Source organism: Berghia stephanieae, chromosome 4 (assembly GCF_034508935.2).
Source record: "Berghia stephanieae isolate SIO BIC M18660-M18661 chromosome 4, UCSD_Bste_1.3, whole genome shotgun sequence".
Taxonomy (NCBI): domain Eukaryota; kingdom Metazoa; phylum Mollusca; class Gastropoda; order Nudibranchia; family Aeolidiidae; genus Berghia; species Berghia stephanieae.
In genome coordinates, this window is record NC_088363.1 from 13,536,719 (window position 1) to 13,549,218 (window position 12,500).

General features: G+C 36.3%; 1 protein-coding gene across 2 annotated transcripts in view; it reads right to left on the reverse strand.

Annotated features, from left to right (window-relative positions):
* LOC144970054 (uncharacterized) overlaps window positions 1–12,500 on the reverse strand; it is a 319,936-nt gene that overhangs the window by 105,619 nt on the left and 201,817 nt on the right. For both annotated transcript variants that reach the window (XM_078909249.1, XM_078909250.1), the window contains exon 4: window positions 4,057–4,107. The gene's annotated coding sequence lies outside the window, so the exon portion shown is untranslated. The remainder of the gene's footprint in view (window positions 1–4,056; window positions 4,108–12,500) is intronic.

The following is a 12,500-nucleotide window of genomic DNA, read 5'->3' on the forward strand; positions in this document are numbered from 1 at the left end:
TGATCTGCTCTTGTAATAAAATTGAAGCTTACATTCAATTTCATATTATTTATTTCTTTGAGCTTCGAGCAGCAACATTTACATCTGGAAAAAACGCATTTTAAAATTTGTCCAGAAAACTCATCCTTTAAAGCAGTCTTAGGTTCGAGAGTTTTCGTTAACAACGCCACTAACACATTATCTCATTCGTCTGTAATGTTTCATTCATCCTGTTTTGTTGATAAAGGGGAAACCTGAAACGTCAACAATAACTGTCTTCGTCTATTCTAATAAATTGAAGTTTATAATTCAATACATATCGGATCGTTATGTTTTCTTTCTTCTCCATAGAAATGTTGCTTGCATCCATCCATTAATCTATCAGTCTGTATGACATTATCGCGTTTATCAGGACTGAACATAAATTATTACAATGTTTCAAATCGCTTCCGTCAGTGCTAAAATAGAAAATATTAAAATGTTCACCATAACTTTTCTCCTATTATAATTTCAAAGACGTGCGAGGCACCTTCGATATATTAATCACCGTTAATCATTTGCTTGTCTCCAATTATTTTTGTTAGATTTTAGCAGCCATTTCCTCTGCAATTCATAAATATTGAAAACCTGAATACAGAAAAAATGTATTGTGTCAAAAAAACAAAAAACAATTTGCAATCGCTTTTCTGTCGTAGAAGAAAATAAATGTATTTTTAAGATTTTGGCCAGAAAACTCGTCCTTCAAATATCGATCGGATATGATGACTCTCAACTTTGCAAAAACTTTCAAAACTTTGACATGCGAAGTCCTAGGTTTAAGAGTTATTTTTTCCGCTAGATGATCGTCATAATAATCGATATGTTTATTAAGGTTTGAAGGACCACTTTACTGGCCAAAATTTTAAATTTTTGTTTTGTTTTTTACAGAGGACGGTCGTTTGGTCGGAAAAAAATAAATAAAATAGCAGCTCGACCTCGTTATGTGCAATTCCCATTTAACAGGATTTATGGAATTTTTATTGTTTTCTTAGCCTTTGTAAAAGAGCGCCTGCATATATTATTATATTTTACAAAAGCGATCTTTGACACTAACGAGCATGAGAATAATATATAGACTCTGTCCTGCTTTAATAAAACACGTATTTAACATTTTGGTCATAAAAACACAAACTTGTTCTATAAATGAAATCGACCAATTAAGATATAACCCTCATTTCTAATCCTGGACTTCCGGTAAAGATTTCCCATGTTTGAAACATTTTCATAATATGAGGAGTTATTTAAATCGATCAATATAATTTGAAGGTCGCGTTTTCAGCCCAATTTTTTGCCTCCCTGTTGCATTCTTTCAGACATCTCAAGGCTGAGATTTATCATTCTTCCTTGGAAGTCCCGGGTATGAAATATTTTTACAAGATGAGGGATTATTTTAATCGATCAATATCACTTGAAGGACGAGTTTTCTGGCCCACATTTTTTATAATTCGTGTTTTTAGAACAATTATAGATTATTATATTATTATTGCCCCAAGTTTTCTTGGCAATGGGTTAAAAAAAGGGAAGGATGCGGTGGGCTTGTGTATGCTATAATATGATAGGGAGATATATGAAACTAATTACAGGACAGTGAGTTTCCATATATCATCGGTAATTGAACAATGAGAGTAGAGAAATATTTAACCCCCTTTGTATATTTACATTGGAAGGTGGGGGGGGGGGGGGGGGATGCCTCCCTGTTGCATTCTTTTAGAGATCTTAACCCTCTCCTTACCACCTATTGGAAAATCGTCACATTTGTTACTATGCAACCGTCACTTTTCTCATCCAGATTTCATTTCTTTTTGCTACAGCTATAAAACTTGACATTCTGTATTAGAGTCCATATTGGCGAACAATATTATGTATAGAACGTTCTTGTCGCTTTTATGTTTGAGTAAGATAATATGTCTGTTTTTGTGTTGGATAGGAGTGAAGTTTTGGGGAAAATTCTGAAAATGGCTGGTAAGGAGAGGGTTAAGGCTGGAATTTATTATTGTGTTTACAGCTTGCCTATCCATTTGTGTTAATGTATTCCCGTCGGAATGCCTGATTTATTTGTAAAGCGCGTCATCTTTCCGGGGTCTAAATAGACCAGTTGCCAATATCAACGAAAATAATATTATATTGATGCAAAGATGTTTAGGTAGTTTACTCACAACATTCCGCCAGCCGTACCGACCAAGACACACACCAATGTGTGTAACTTTGAACGTTGATAGTCTGATTGATACAAGTTAGTGAAAATTACTCATAAAAAAGGATGGTGAAAATAATAACAAAGAGGTAACAAAGATGACGTCACTCAGGCCTTTGTTATTGTTTTTTTTTGTCATCCAATTTGTGAGAAATTCTCACTTAACTATATTAACCTGACTATAAACGTTCAAGGTTACACATAATTTTGTGTGTTGGTCCGTTATACTTCCGGATGGCAATGTTGTGAGTGTCGAAGCCAAGCGCATCTCTAACTTTAATGACTTTGATTCCGTGTCAATTCCAAATTTGTGTTTTATTTTTCATCATTTAAGCCAGAAAAACGGATAAAATGGCTGGTTTTCTTCTTCTTTTTTTTTTTATACAAAAAATAATAAATAGCATTTCTGTATCGCATAATCATGAAGATGTGGTGCTCTAGTCGCTTAAGAATTGAGCTTTAATTTAGTGCGATATCCACTAAACGTGCTCAAGGCGCTTTACAACGGGTACATGACCAATAGCAACAGCTAACATATAGAACGAGACATAACGAATCATGGCGCCTGAAAGGCCATATTGCATTATTTTCCCGACAGAGACAACGCTGTTAACGGCCAAGTACTCATTTTACACCTGAGTACGATGAGAGAAAGAGCATTTGCCATCTGATTAGTTATAAAATACATTTTTTTCTCATTTTTAATTCCAGTATAGTTCTTATGGCTCTGAATAACTACTGTTCAAACCCAAAAGATAGGACTCGGTACTGCAAATTACATTTTTAGGCCTTTATTTATTAATTAATTGAGCATTTATATAGCGCGATATCCACTTAACGTGCTCAATGCGCTTTACAAGGGGTCCCTGGTCAACAGCAACATTTAACATGTAGGACGAGACACGACGCCTGTTAGGCGATATTACAATTTTTCCGACAAAGACAACGCTGTTAACAGCCAGGTACTCATTTTACACCCGAGTACCGTGAGAGAATGTGAGTAAAGAGTCTTTTCCAAGGGCTCAACTATGCGCCGAGCGAGGCTCGAACCCAGGACCTTCCGATCCAAAAGCGAGTGTCATACCACCAGACCACATAGACGCACATTTATCCAGATATAATATTTATTGAAGTTATGAATACGCTCCAACAGTCTTGACGTCACTTCCCTCGTAATGACGCATGGTAACTTAGTAATTGGCTCTAAACTATCGGAACAATGGCTGACGCCCTTATGAAATATTTCTCCGACGAGCATAAAAGCGTATCCAGAGGGGGAAAAAAACCCATTATAAATCTTATGTTTTGACTTTTACACTTTCTGATCACAAGACATATTATGAAAAGTTCTAGCCAGCATGAAGAATAAAAAGCACCGATTTTCTTTGTTTAGAACCACGATCGTCGCCGTTGCTGGGCTACGTGACATAATACCAATGAATCCAATTAACATGTCATTGGTCGGCGGATCCAACCTGGGAAGTCTCGATTTTCACGGTCTGGAGATCATTACACTGACGTCTACATACGTCACTGTGATATAAAGCTCAAAGCTGCTAGAAGCTGTGGACTGTAAAAAGTAATAAGCAAAAATGAATATAACAACTTTTAAAAAAAAGAACAAAATACCAAACACGGTGTTTCATTCATCCTGTTTTGTTGACACAAGGCAAACCCGAAACGTTCATTTGATCTTTTTATGTAATTAAATTTAAACTTACATTCAATTTCACATTATTATTTATTATGTAGATTTCAGAGTTTTGATCCGCCGTTCGTGAAAATCGAGACTTCAGTGGTTTGATCCGCCTACCATCAAGGGATAGATATTGTGTTTGCCTTACCTTAAGTTGAAAATAACCAATCAATGATCGCCAATCTTTTTAAGTAGATATCTGAGGGAAGAAAAAAAAACAAGAAAAAGACACATTAATATTATGATTTTAAAAAATCAGCTATTCGTAACTAATAATGCAGCCAAAGATAAACTTTTAAACTGAAAATGAAATGTGTATGAAACAACAGTACAGGCAAAGCAAGATAGAAAAGTATATGCGGCTATGTGGTCTTGTGCGGCTATGTGGTCTAGTGGTATGACACTCGCTTTCGGATCGGAAGGTCCTGGGTTCGAGCCTCGCGCTCGGCGCATAGTTGAGTCCTTGGAAAAGGCTCTTTACTCACATTCTCTCACTGTACTCAGGTGTAAAATGAGTACCTGACCGTTAACAGCGTTGTCTTTGTCCGAAAAATTGTAATGTCGCCTAACAGGCGTCATGTCCCATCCTACATGTTAAATGTTGCTGGTAAGATCCATTTAAAGCGCTTTGAGCACATTTAGTGGATATTGAGTTATATAAAGCTCAATTTAATTTAATAATAAAAGAAAAACAAAACATCCCAAAAATCAGCCTTTCAAAATATCAACCTTAATCGACGAAGACAGATATTTTGGGATGTTCTTTCTTCTTGAATGTTTCTGTCTGGCTTTATCTGGCACTGTTTCATACACACTTTTACAGATGTCTATCTTAGACCAGTGCCTGCTCCCTAATTGGATTAAGTAGTCTGATGTCACGCCGCCCGGCAACGGCGGCCATCGTGATTCTAAACAAAGAAAATCATTACTGTTTATTCTTCATGCTGGCTAGAACTTTTCATATGCCTTGTGATCAGAATGTGTAAAAGTCAAAACATGATCAAATGCGTGTTTTTTTTTTCCTCTGGATATCCTTTATGCTCGCCGGGGAAATATTTCATACGGGCGTCCGCCATTGTTCCGATAGTTTAGAGCCAGTGTTACTAAGTTACTATGAGTCATTATGAAGGAAGTGACGTTACGACTGTTGAAGAGTATTTGTAACCGAAGTTAAACTCAAATTTGTGTTTATTTTGAAGATGTGTTTCAATCCGTTATCATGATGTCACTCTTCAGGAAGTGACGTAAGATAGGTATCACTCATAGACTCAGTATTATCTCGGAGTCGACTAAACGACAAAATTTTTTTTTGATTATTACGGGAATGCGCTTGTTACTGACTCTTTTTGAAGCTGATAAATTAATTTCTACTCTGTTCATTCCTTTTTTACAGTCAACAACATCTAGAAAAATCAAACGTGAACTTTTATATAGCGCAATATCCACTAAATAAATGTCCCCAACGCGCTTTAGAAATAAGCTTAGTATTTACTTTGTTCCGACATAATAGAGTCTTGTGGTGATGGGTCAGTTTGGGGGGTCAAAGTCAGTCATTGTATTGATTTTCTATTGAAACCCAATTACGCCCTTGATTCAATCGTTTGTACCATGATTAAATACTAACGAAAGAGTGAAAATGGAAAGGCCATTGTCTGTTTTGCTCCCATAGGAAGCCTTTCCATTTTCACTCTTTCGTTAGTATTTTACGATCACCGGCTTCAGGCAGCCCTTACCGTTTTCTACTGTACCATGATTAAGACACCTGTTCTAAAACGCCGCAGTCGCAGTCACGATAATTAAAGTTAACCAACTAAATGCCGTACTATGGAAAACCGCGTATTTAAAAATTTGGCCAGAAATCAAACAGCTAAATGTTGTACTCTGGAAAAACACGTATTTAAAAATTTGGCCAGAAATCAACCAGCTAGATGTCGTACTATGGAAAAACACGTATTTAAAAATTTGGCCAGAAATCAACCAGCTAAATGTTGTACTCTGGAAAAACACGTATTTAAAAATATGGCCAGAAATCAACCAGCTAAATGCCGTACTCTGGAAAAACACGTATTTAAAAATTTGGCCAGAAATCAACCAGCTAAATGTTGTACTCTGGAAAAACACGTATTTAAAAATTTGGCGAGAAATCAACCAGCTAAATGTTGTACTCTGGAAAAACACGTATTTAAAAATATGGCCAGAAATCAACCAGCTAAATGCCGTACTCTGGAAAAACACGTATTTAAAAATTTGGCCAGAAATCAAACAGCTAAATGTTGTACTCTGGAAAAACACGTATTTAAAAATTTGGCCAGAAATCAAACAGCTAAATGTTGTACTCTGGAAAAACACGTATTTAAAAATATGGCCAGAAATCAACCAGCTAAATGCCGTACTCTGGAAAAACACGTATTTAAAAATTTGGCCAGAAATCAACCAGCTAAATGTTGTACTCTGGAAAAACACGTATTTAAAAATTTGGCGAGAAATCAACCAGCTAAATGTTGTACTCTGGAAAAACACGTATTTAAAAATATGGCCAGAAATCAACCAGCTAAATGCCGTACTCTGGAAAAACACGTATTTAAAAATTTGGCCAGAAATCAAACAGCTAAATGTTGTACTCTGGAAAAACACGTATTTAAAAATATGGCCAGAAATCAACCAGCTAAATGCCGTACTCTGGAAAAACACGTATTTAAAAATTTGGCCAGAAATCAACCAGCTAAATGTTGTACTCGAAAAACACGTATTAAAAATTTGGCCAGAAATCAACCAGCTAAATGTTGTACTCTGGAAAAACACGTATTTAAAAATATGGCCAGAAATCAACCAGCTAAATGTTGTACTCTGGAAAAACACGTATTTAAAAATTTGGCCAGAAATCAACCATTCATAATGTGAGTAAAGAGCTTTTTTTTGCAAGGTCTCAACTATGCGCCGAGTGAGGCTCGAACCCAGGACCTTCCTATCCGAAAGCGAGTGTCATGCCAAAAGACCACATAGCCGATCGGTGTCTGAAAGACGAGATTTCTGGCCAAATTTTGTACTGCATGTCAGTCTAGAGAACGTTAATTAACTGGTTACAGGCTAAAGTCATTCAAGTTAGTTAAACAATTAAGGTCAGTAAACGGATAAAAGGTCGACATCAAAATTCGTCCTTGAAAGAAGCTTGGGGTTGACGAAGGGAATTGTGTAACCAATAAATCGGTAACGATATTATATATGACTGTGTGCATTATGAGGTCAGGGTCAAGGTCAAGGTCAAGGTCACGGATTACTTGTAATTACTGCGAATGATTGGTTGGTTTACAATAATATTAAAAGTGTGGAATTAATTAGCAAATAATTAAAATAGTTATTTCCCTTTATTGCTTGAGCCATGGCTGGAGTTTTCAAACGAGAACATTCGGTAGGGCAGGACAAACTTAAAGTGCTCTTGTTATCGATAGTATGCGCTTGGCTAAGAAGCTCACAACATTGCCATCCGGAATATAACGGACCAACACACAATACTATGGAAAACTTTAACGTTTATTGTCTGGTTAAAACAGTTAGTGAGAATTACTCCAAGCGATGGCAAAAGCAATACAAAGGCCTCTGTAATGTCAACTTCATACTATCTATAGAAGTAACATGTTCCCGTCTACATGTTAAATATTGCTGTTGACGGGTACCCTTGTAAAGCGCTTTGAGTCCATTTAGTGATATTGCCTATATAAAGTCATTGTAATTATTTTATTTTTTTATGACATCACAGATCCTGTAAAAGTCCCATGTAAAAGTCTCCCAGGTCTACAGGATCAACCTAGAAAATACTGAATAGCTGCCAAATAGACAGGTCAAAGCATAGAAAACAGCTGCCAACATGCACACATGGGGGCTCCAAGACTCACAACATGCCCAAAGTGCAACCAAGCACCCCAAGATGCAAACACACCTCGTACTAGATTGCCAGACCAAAACTGGAAGGGGGATTTAAACCATTCACATGTGATGATTGACTTCCGAACTGATTGATACCTTGAACATAGAAGTGTAGCTGAACATATCTACTACTACACTATATTACACACAGCTATAATTCAACTAACAGTCAAGACTGATGTTTTGGATACTTCATTTCTTCTGTCATATCTTTATCTAACACCAGAGCATGATCCCTAATTTCTTACATACATTCCTTTTCACCCCTGCCATGTCCCCATAAGAAGAAGAAGAAAAAATCTATTTATATAGATGGCAGACGTTGACCTTGACCTTGACCTTGAGCTCATCTATTGTCATTATTCTGCCAAACTTTGAGAAAAAAAATGCCACATATTTAAAATTTTGGCCAGAAAACTCTTCCTTCAAATATCGAACGATTAAGACAAACCTGATCTTATTAAAAAATCTCAAATCTAGGACTTCACGAAAGTCCAGGTCTGAGAGCTTTTGCCAACACGTGTGTCATTTTAATCGGTTATTATTTGAAGGACGAATTCTCTGGCCAAAATTTTAAATACGAGTTTTTTTGGGGGTTTTTTTTTTCACAGAGTACCCCAAGTATTGTCTGTCGTGTGGGAAGAAAAGCCGTGGCATTTTTGATGTGAACGCTATGCAAACGACCCAGCTCGAGTGTCGCAAAGGATTAAAGATAATGACTTGGATAGAGCTGTTATGCGGCCAAGTCCATGCCCATTGATTGTGGCTTGTCAGATGGGCCGTTAAAGACCATTCGTGGTCATTCCCAGTGACGTTTTCATTGTATGGTCAATTCGTCAAAAATGATTAGCCATTTCTCGGTGTATATGGAAATTAATGTAAATTAATGAGGTCAAATCTCGCGATATGCAAATCGTGTCAATTTGCAGGATAATACGGGAACGTCTTGTGATATGTAAATTGAATGATAACAGCCATTTGTGGATGACCTTAGGTCCCAGGTTCTAGGTCAGGACTATAAATAATTGAATTAGTCGACATGAGAAGATTGTAATATAATTTGGAGAGGCAATTACTTGTAACGAGATAATAATAAAGATATGATATATTAAGTTTTTAGGGTTTTACGGCGCTTGCAACAAATCAAAGTCATATCAACGCCAGTAAAAAGGAAGAAAATGGGATAGTAAAAAGTTCTAGAATGACAATTAAAGCACCGAAGAAAAGGGAAGACAAATGGGAATTGGTTCATATAGGAGACAAATGTAGATTCCAAGAGCACACTATCATCCTCCTTCAGAAAATATTATGAATAACTCAACCCGTCTGATATTTTTGGTCTGTGTGGTTTTGTGGTATGACACTAGCTTTCGGATCGGAAATGTCCTGGGTTCGAACCTTTCTCAATGCCTAGTTAATTCCTTGGAAAAGGCTCTTTACTCACATTGTCTCACCGTACTTAGGTATATATATATATATATATATATATATATATATACATAGGATCATGTATACGTATTTTATTTAATAATAGGGATATGAACATATTATAAACATATCATATATAATAATAGGGATATTATATATATATATATATATATATATATATATATATATATATATTATACATATATATATGTGTGTGTGTGTGTGTGTGTGTGTGTGTGTGTGTCTGTCAAATGTGTTACATGAAGTTAATAATTCAGCATTTACAGCATTGAATATTCTTAATTCGTGATTCCTTACAAAGGAGAATAGGATCTCCTGCTCCATCAATGGTTTTGTTTATTCATCTTAACAACGCCACTACCACATATTATCTCATTCGTCTTTAGTATTTCATTTATCCTTTTTTGTTGATAAAGGAAAGACCCGAAACGTCCATTTTATCTGTTTTCGTATATTCGATTGAAGCTTACATTCAATTTTACATTGTTATTTAGTATTCCCCTGTAAACAGCTTTGAGCACGTTTTGTGGATATTTCCCTTTGTAAATAAATCTTCAAGTATTTCTAATTCCATATCAAAATCATTCGGACATAAAACTGCTTCTAGACGGCCGATCTGAATATTATGAAGAATTGAAGAATAGACGTGTGTATATGTTTATCTGTGTGTGCCTGTGTTTGTGTGTGTGTGTTTGTGTGTTCGTGTGTATGTGTGTGTATGTGTCTGTGTGTGTATTTTTGTTATAAACGTAAACAGTTGACACAGTCCGACCTTTGAGTACATTGCCGTAAAATCTAATCTGAGTGGTGAGTTATTTAGTGCACCTGAGTATTTTATTTAAATGCTGTACAGCGTAAATGAAATTATTTGATGTTATCTTGATGTTATTGTGCTCAGGACATCCATCAATTATTTGTCACACGCCCTCGAGATATACTAATTAATATCAATTGTAATGAAACGCTGTTATTTCAAGATGGATAAAGATAGAATTTAATTATATTTTAATTTAACACACGGTGCATGTTTTATGGCAAAGCAGTGCTTCAATGGGAGCGATCTATATTCATGTTTGCGTCCAACCGAGTCATCGACCACGTGATTTGTTGTTGTACAAATATTGGACATTTATGAACAAATGTAACGCGCACGCTGCTTTGTTTATAAAAGTTGTAAACATACCCGTGTGTCAAGCTCAACACAATGACCAATCGTAATGTTAGATATTTAAAAAGCTGTGAACACAATTCACTAAGTGGGTCACTTTGAGCACATTTTACAATGTGACCAATGACCTCGAGCACATGGAAAGTTAATATAGATAGAATGCGCTTGGCCGAGGAGTTCACAACATTGCCATCCGGAAGTATAACGGACCAACACACAAACTCTGTGTAACCATGAACTTTTATAGTCTGGTTAATACAGTGTAGTGAGAACAACTCACAAACGCGGATGGCAAAAACAATAACAAATGCCTGAGTGACGTCATCTGCAATCTATCTATAGATCGCTCCCATTGTCTTAAATTTAAATTATTTGTTTTTAATGCTGAAAAGGTTATAGATAGAACGAAGATGACGTCACTAAGGCCTTCGTTATTTTTATTTTTTTTTTTTTGCCATCCACGTTTGTGAGTTGTTCTCACTAAACTGTATTCAGTTCATGGTTACACAGAGGTTTGTGTGTTGGTCCGTTATACTTCCGGATGGCAATGTTGTGAACTTCTTAACCAAGCGCATACTATGTATAGATATAGTTTATTCATGTCTATTTATGCTCGTTGCGTGGATTTCAATTTCAAAATTTCTAACTTTAGAGAAACGGTGTAATAATTAAAGACATGCATTGTAAAAAAATACGATTATATATTCATGTAAAAAATTAAAACAAGCAATGTGGACAAAATATTATATCAACAACCAAACACACACACACACACACACACACACATATATATATATATATATATATATATATATATATATATATATATATATACACACACAATCACACAAAGATTCACCAAAAAAAAAAACCCCAAAAAGCAAGGCAAAAAAGCAAAACAAAACAAAAAATTCCCTCAACACTGATACACAACAAGAACAAAAAAACCCCACAAAATAACAAACAAAAAACAAAGCCACCCCCCCCCGTCCCCCCCCCCCCCCCCCCCCCCATCAACGAATGAACAAGAACAAAAAAAGGGGGGGGGGGGGGAAAGAGAAAGAAAACCAAAATCAAACAAAACAAAACATAAAGTGCCCGGGGTTTCTGGCTGTTGTAGAGAGCGTTTGAGTGAATGAGAGTTGAACGATTAAAAGGATAATATGAGATAACTCATCATGAACGACTGAAAATATTATGGCCAGCAGTATTTGTATTTTCTGTAACATAAAAGTACATTTCAACGGTGAGAGTGTGTTTGGTGAGTTTGTTTTTATTTTATCTCGTTCTTCCAGGATCAATTTAGTTTTATTTACGACTCTAATGATGGCCTTTTATCTGCAACACTCAGCCCCGAGGGGGGTGGTTTGGAGGTAGGGGCGTGGCCTTCGTAAAGTTATGGCCTGATACCGTGGCCTTCGTAAAGTTATGGCCTGATACCGTGGCCTTCGTAAAGTTATGGCCTGATACTGACAAAAAAAATAACGTCACAATGCTAGTCTTCTGCCATAAAAAAAAAAAAAAAATCGTGAGTTGTATTGTATTCAATAGTTCAACCAATGAAATAACTTGTTTCCATGAGCTCTACTAACGACAACTCACTAGGCGGTGCAAAAACCAAATAATGACGTCAAACTGCCAGTCCTTTTGGATTTCAGGTTCAGGCTATATAGATAGTATGCAGATGACGTCACTGAGGCCTTTGTTATTGCTTTTGCCATCCGCGTTTGTGAGTTGTTCTCACTAAACTGTATTAACCAGACTATAAAAGTTCAGGGTTACACAGAGTTTGTGTGTTGGTCAGTTATACTTCCGGATGGCAATGTTGTGAACTCCTTGGCCAAGCGCATTCTATCTATAACATAACGATGGCTACGGTAGGGGGCATCCGAAACAAACCATAATTTTTATAATGAAAACGCAACGAGCCATTAGAAACCTGGGACGGCACCTCAATATCCTGTGCTGCGATTTAGATCGATGCAAGTGTACACGAATACGGTGTATAGATAGTTCGAAGATGACGTCACTCCAGCCTTTGTTGTTGTTTT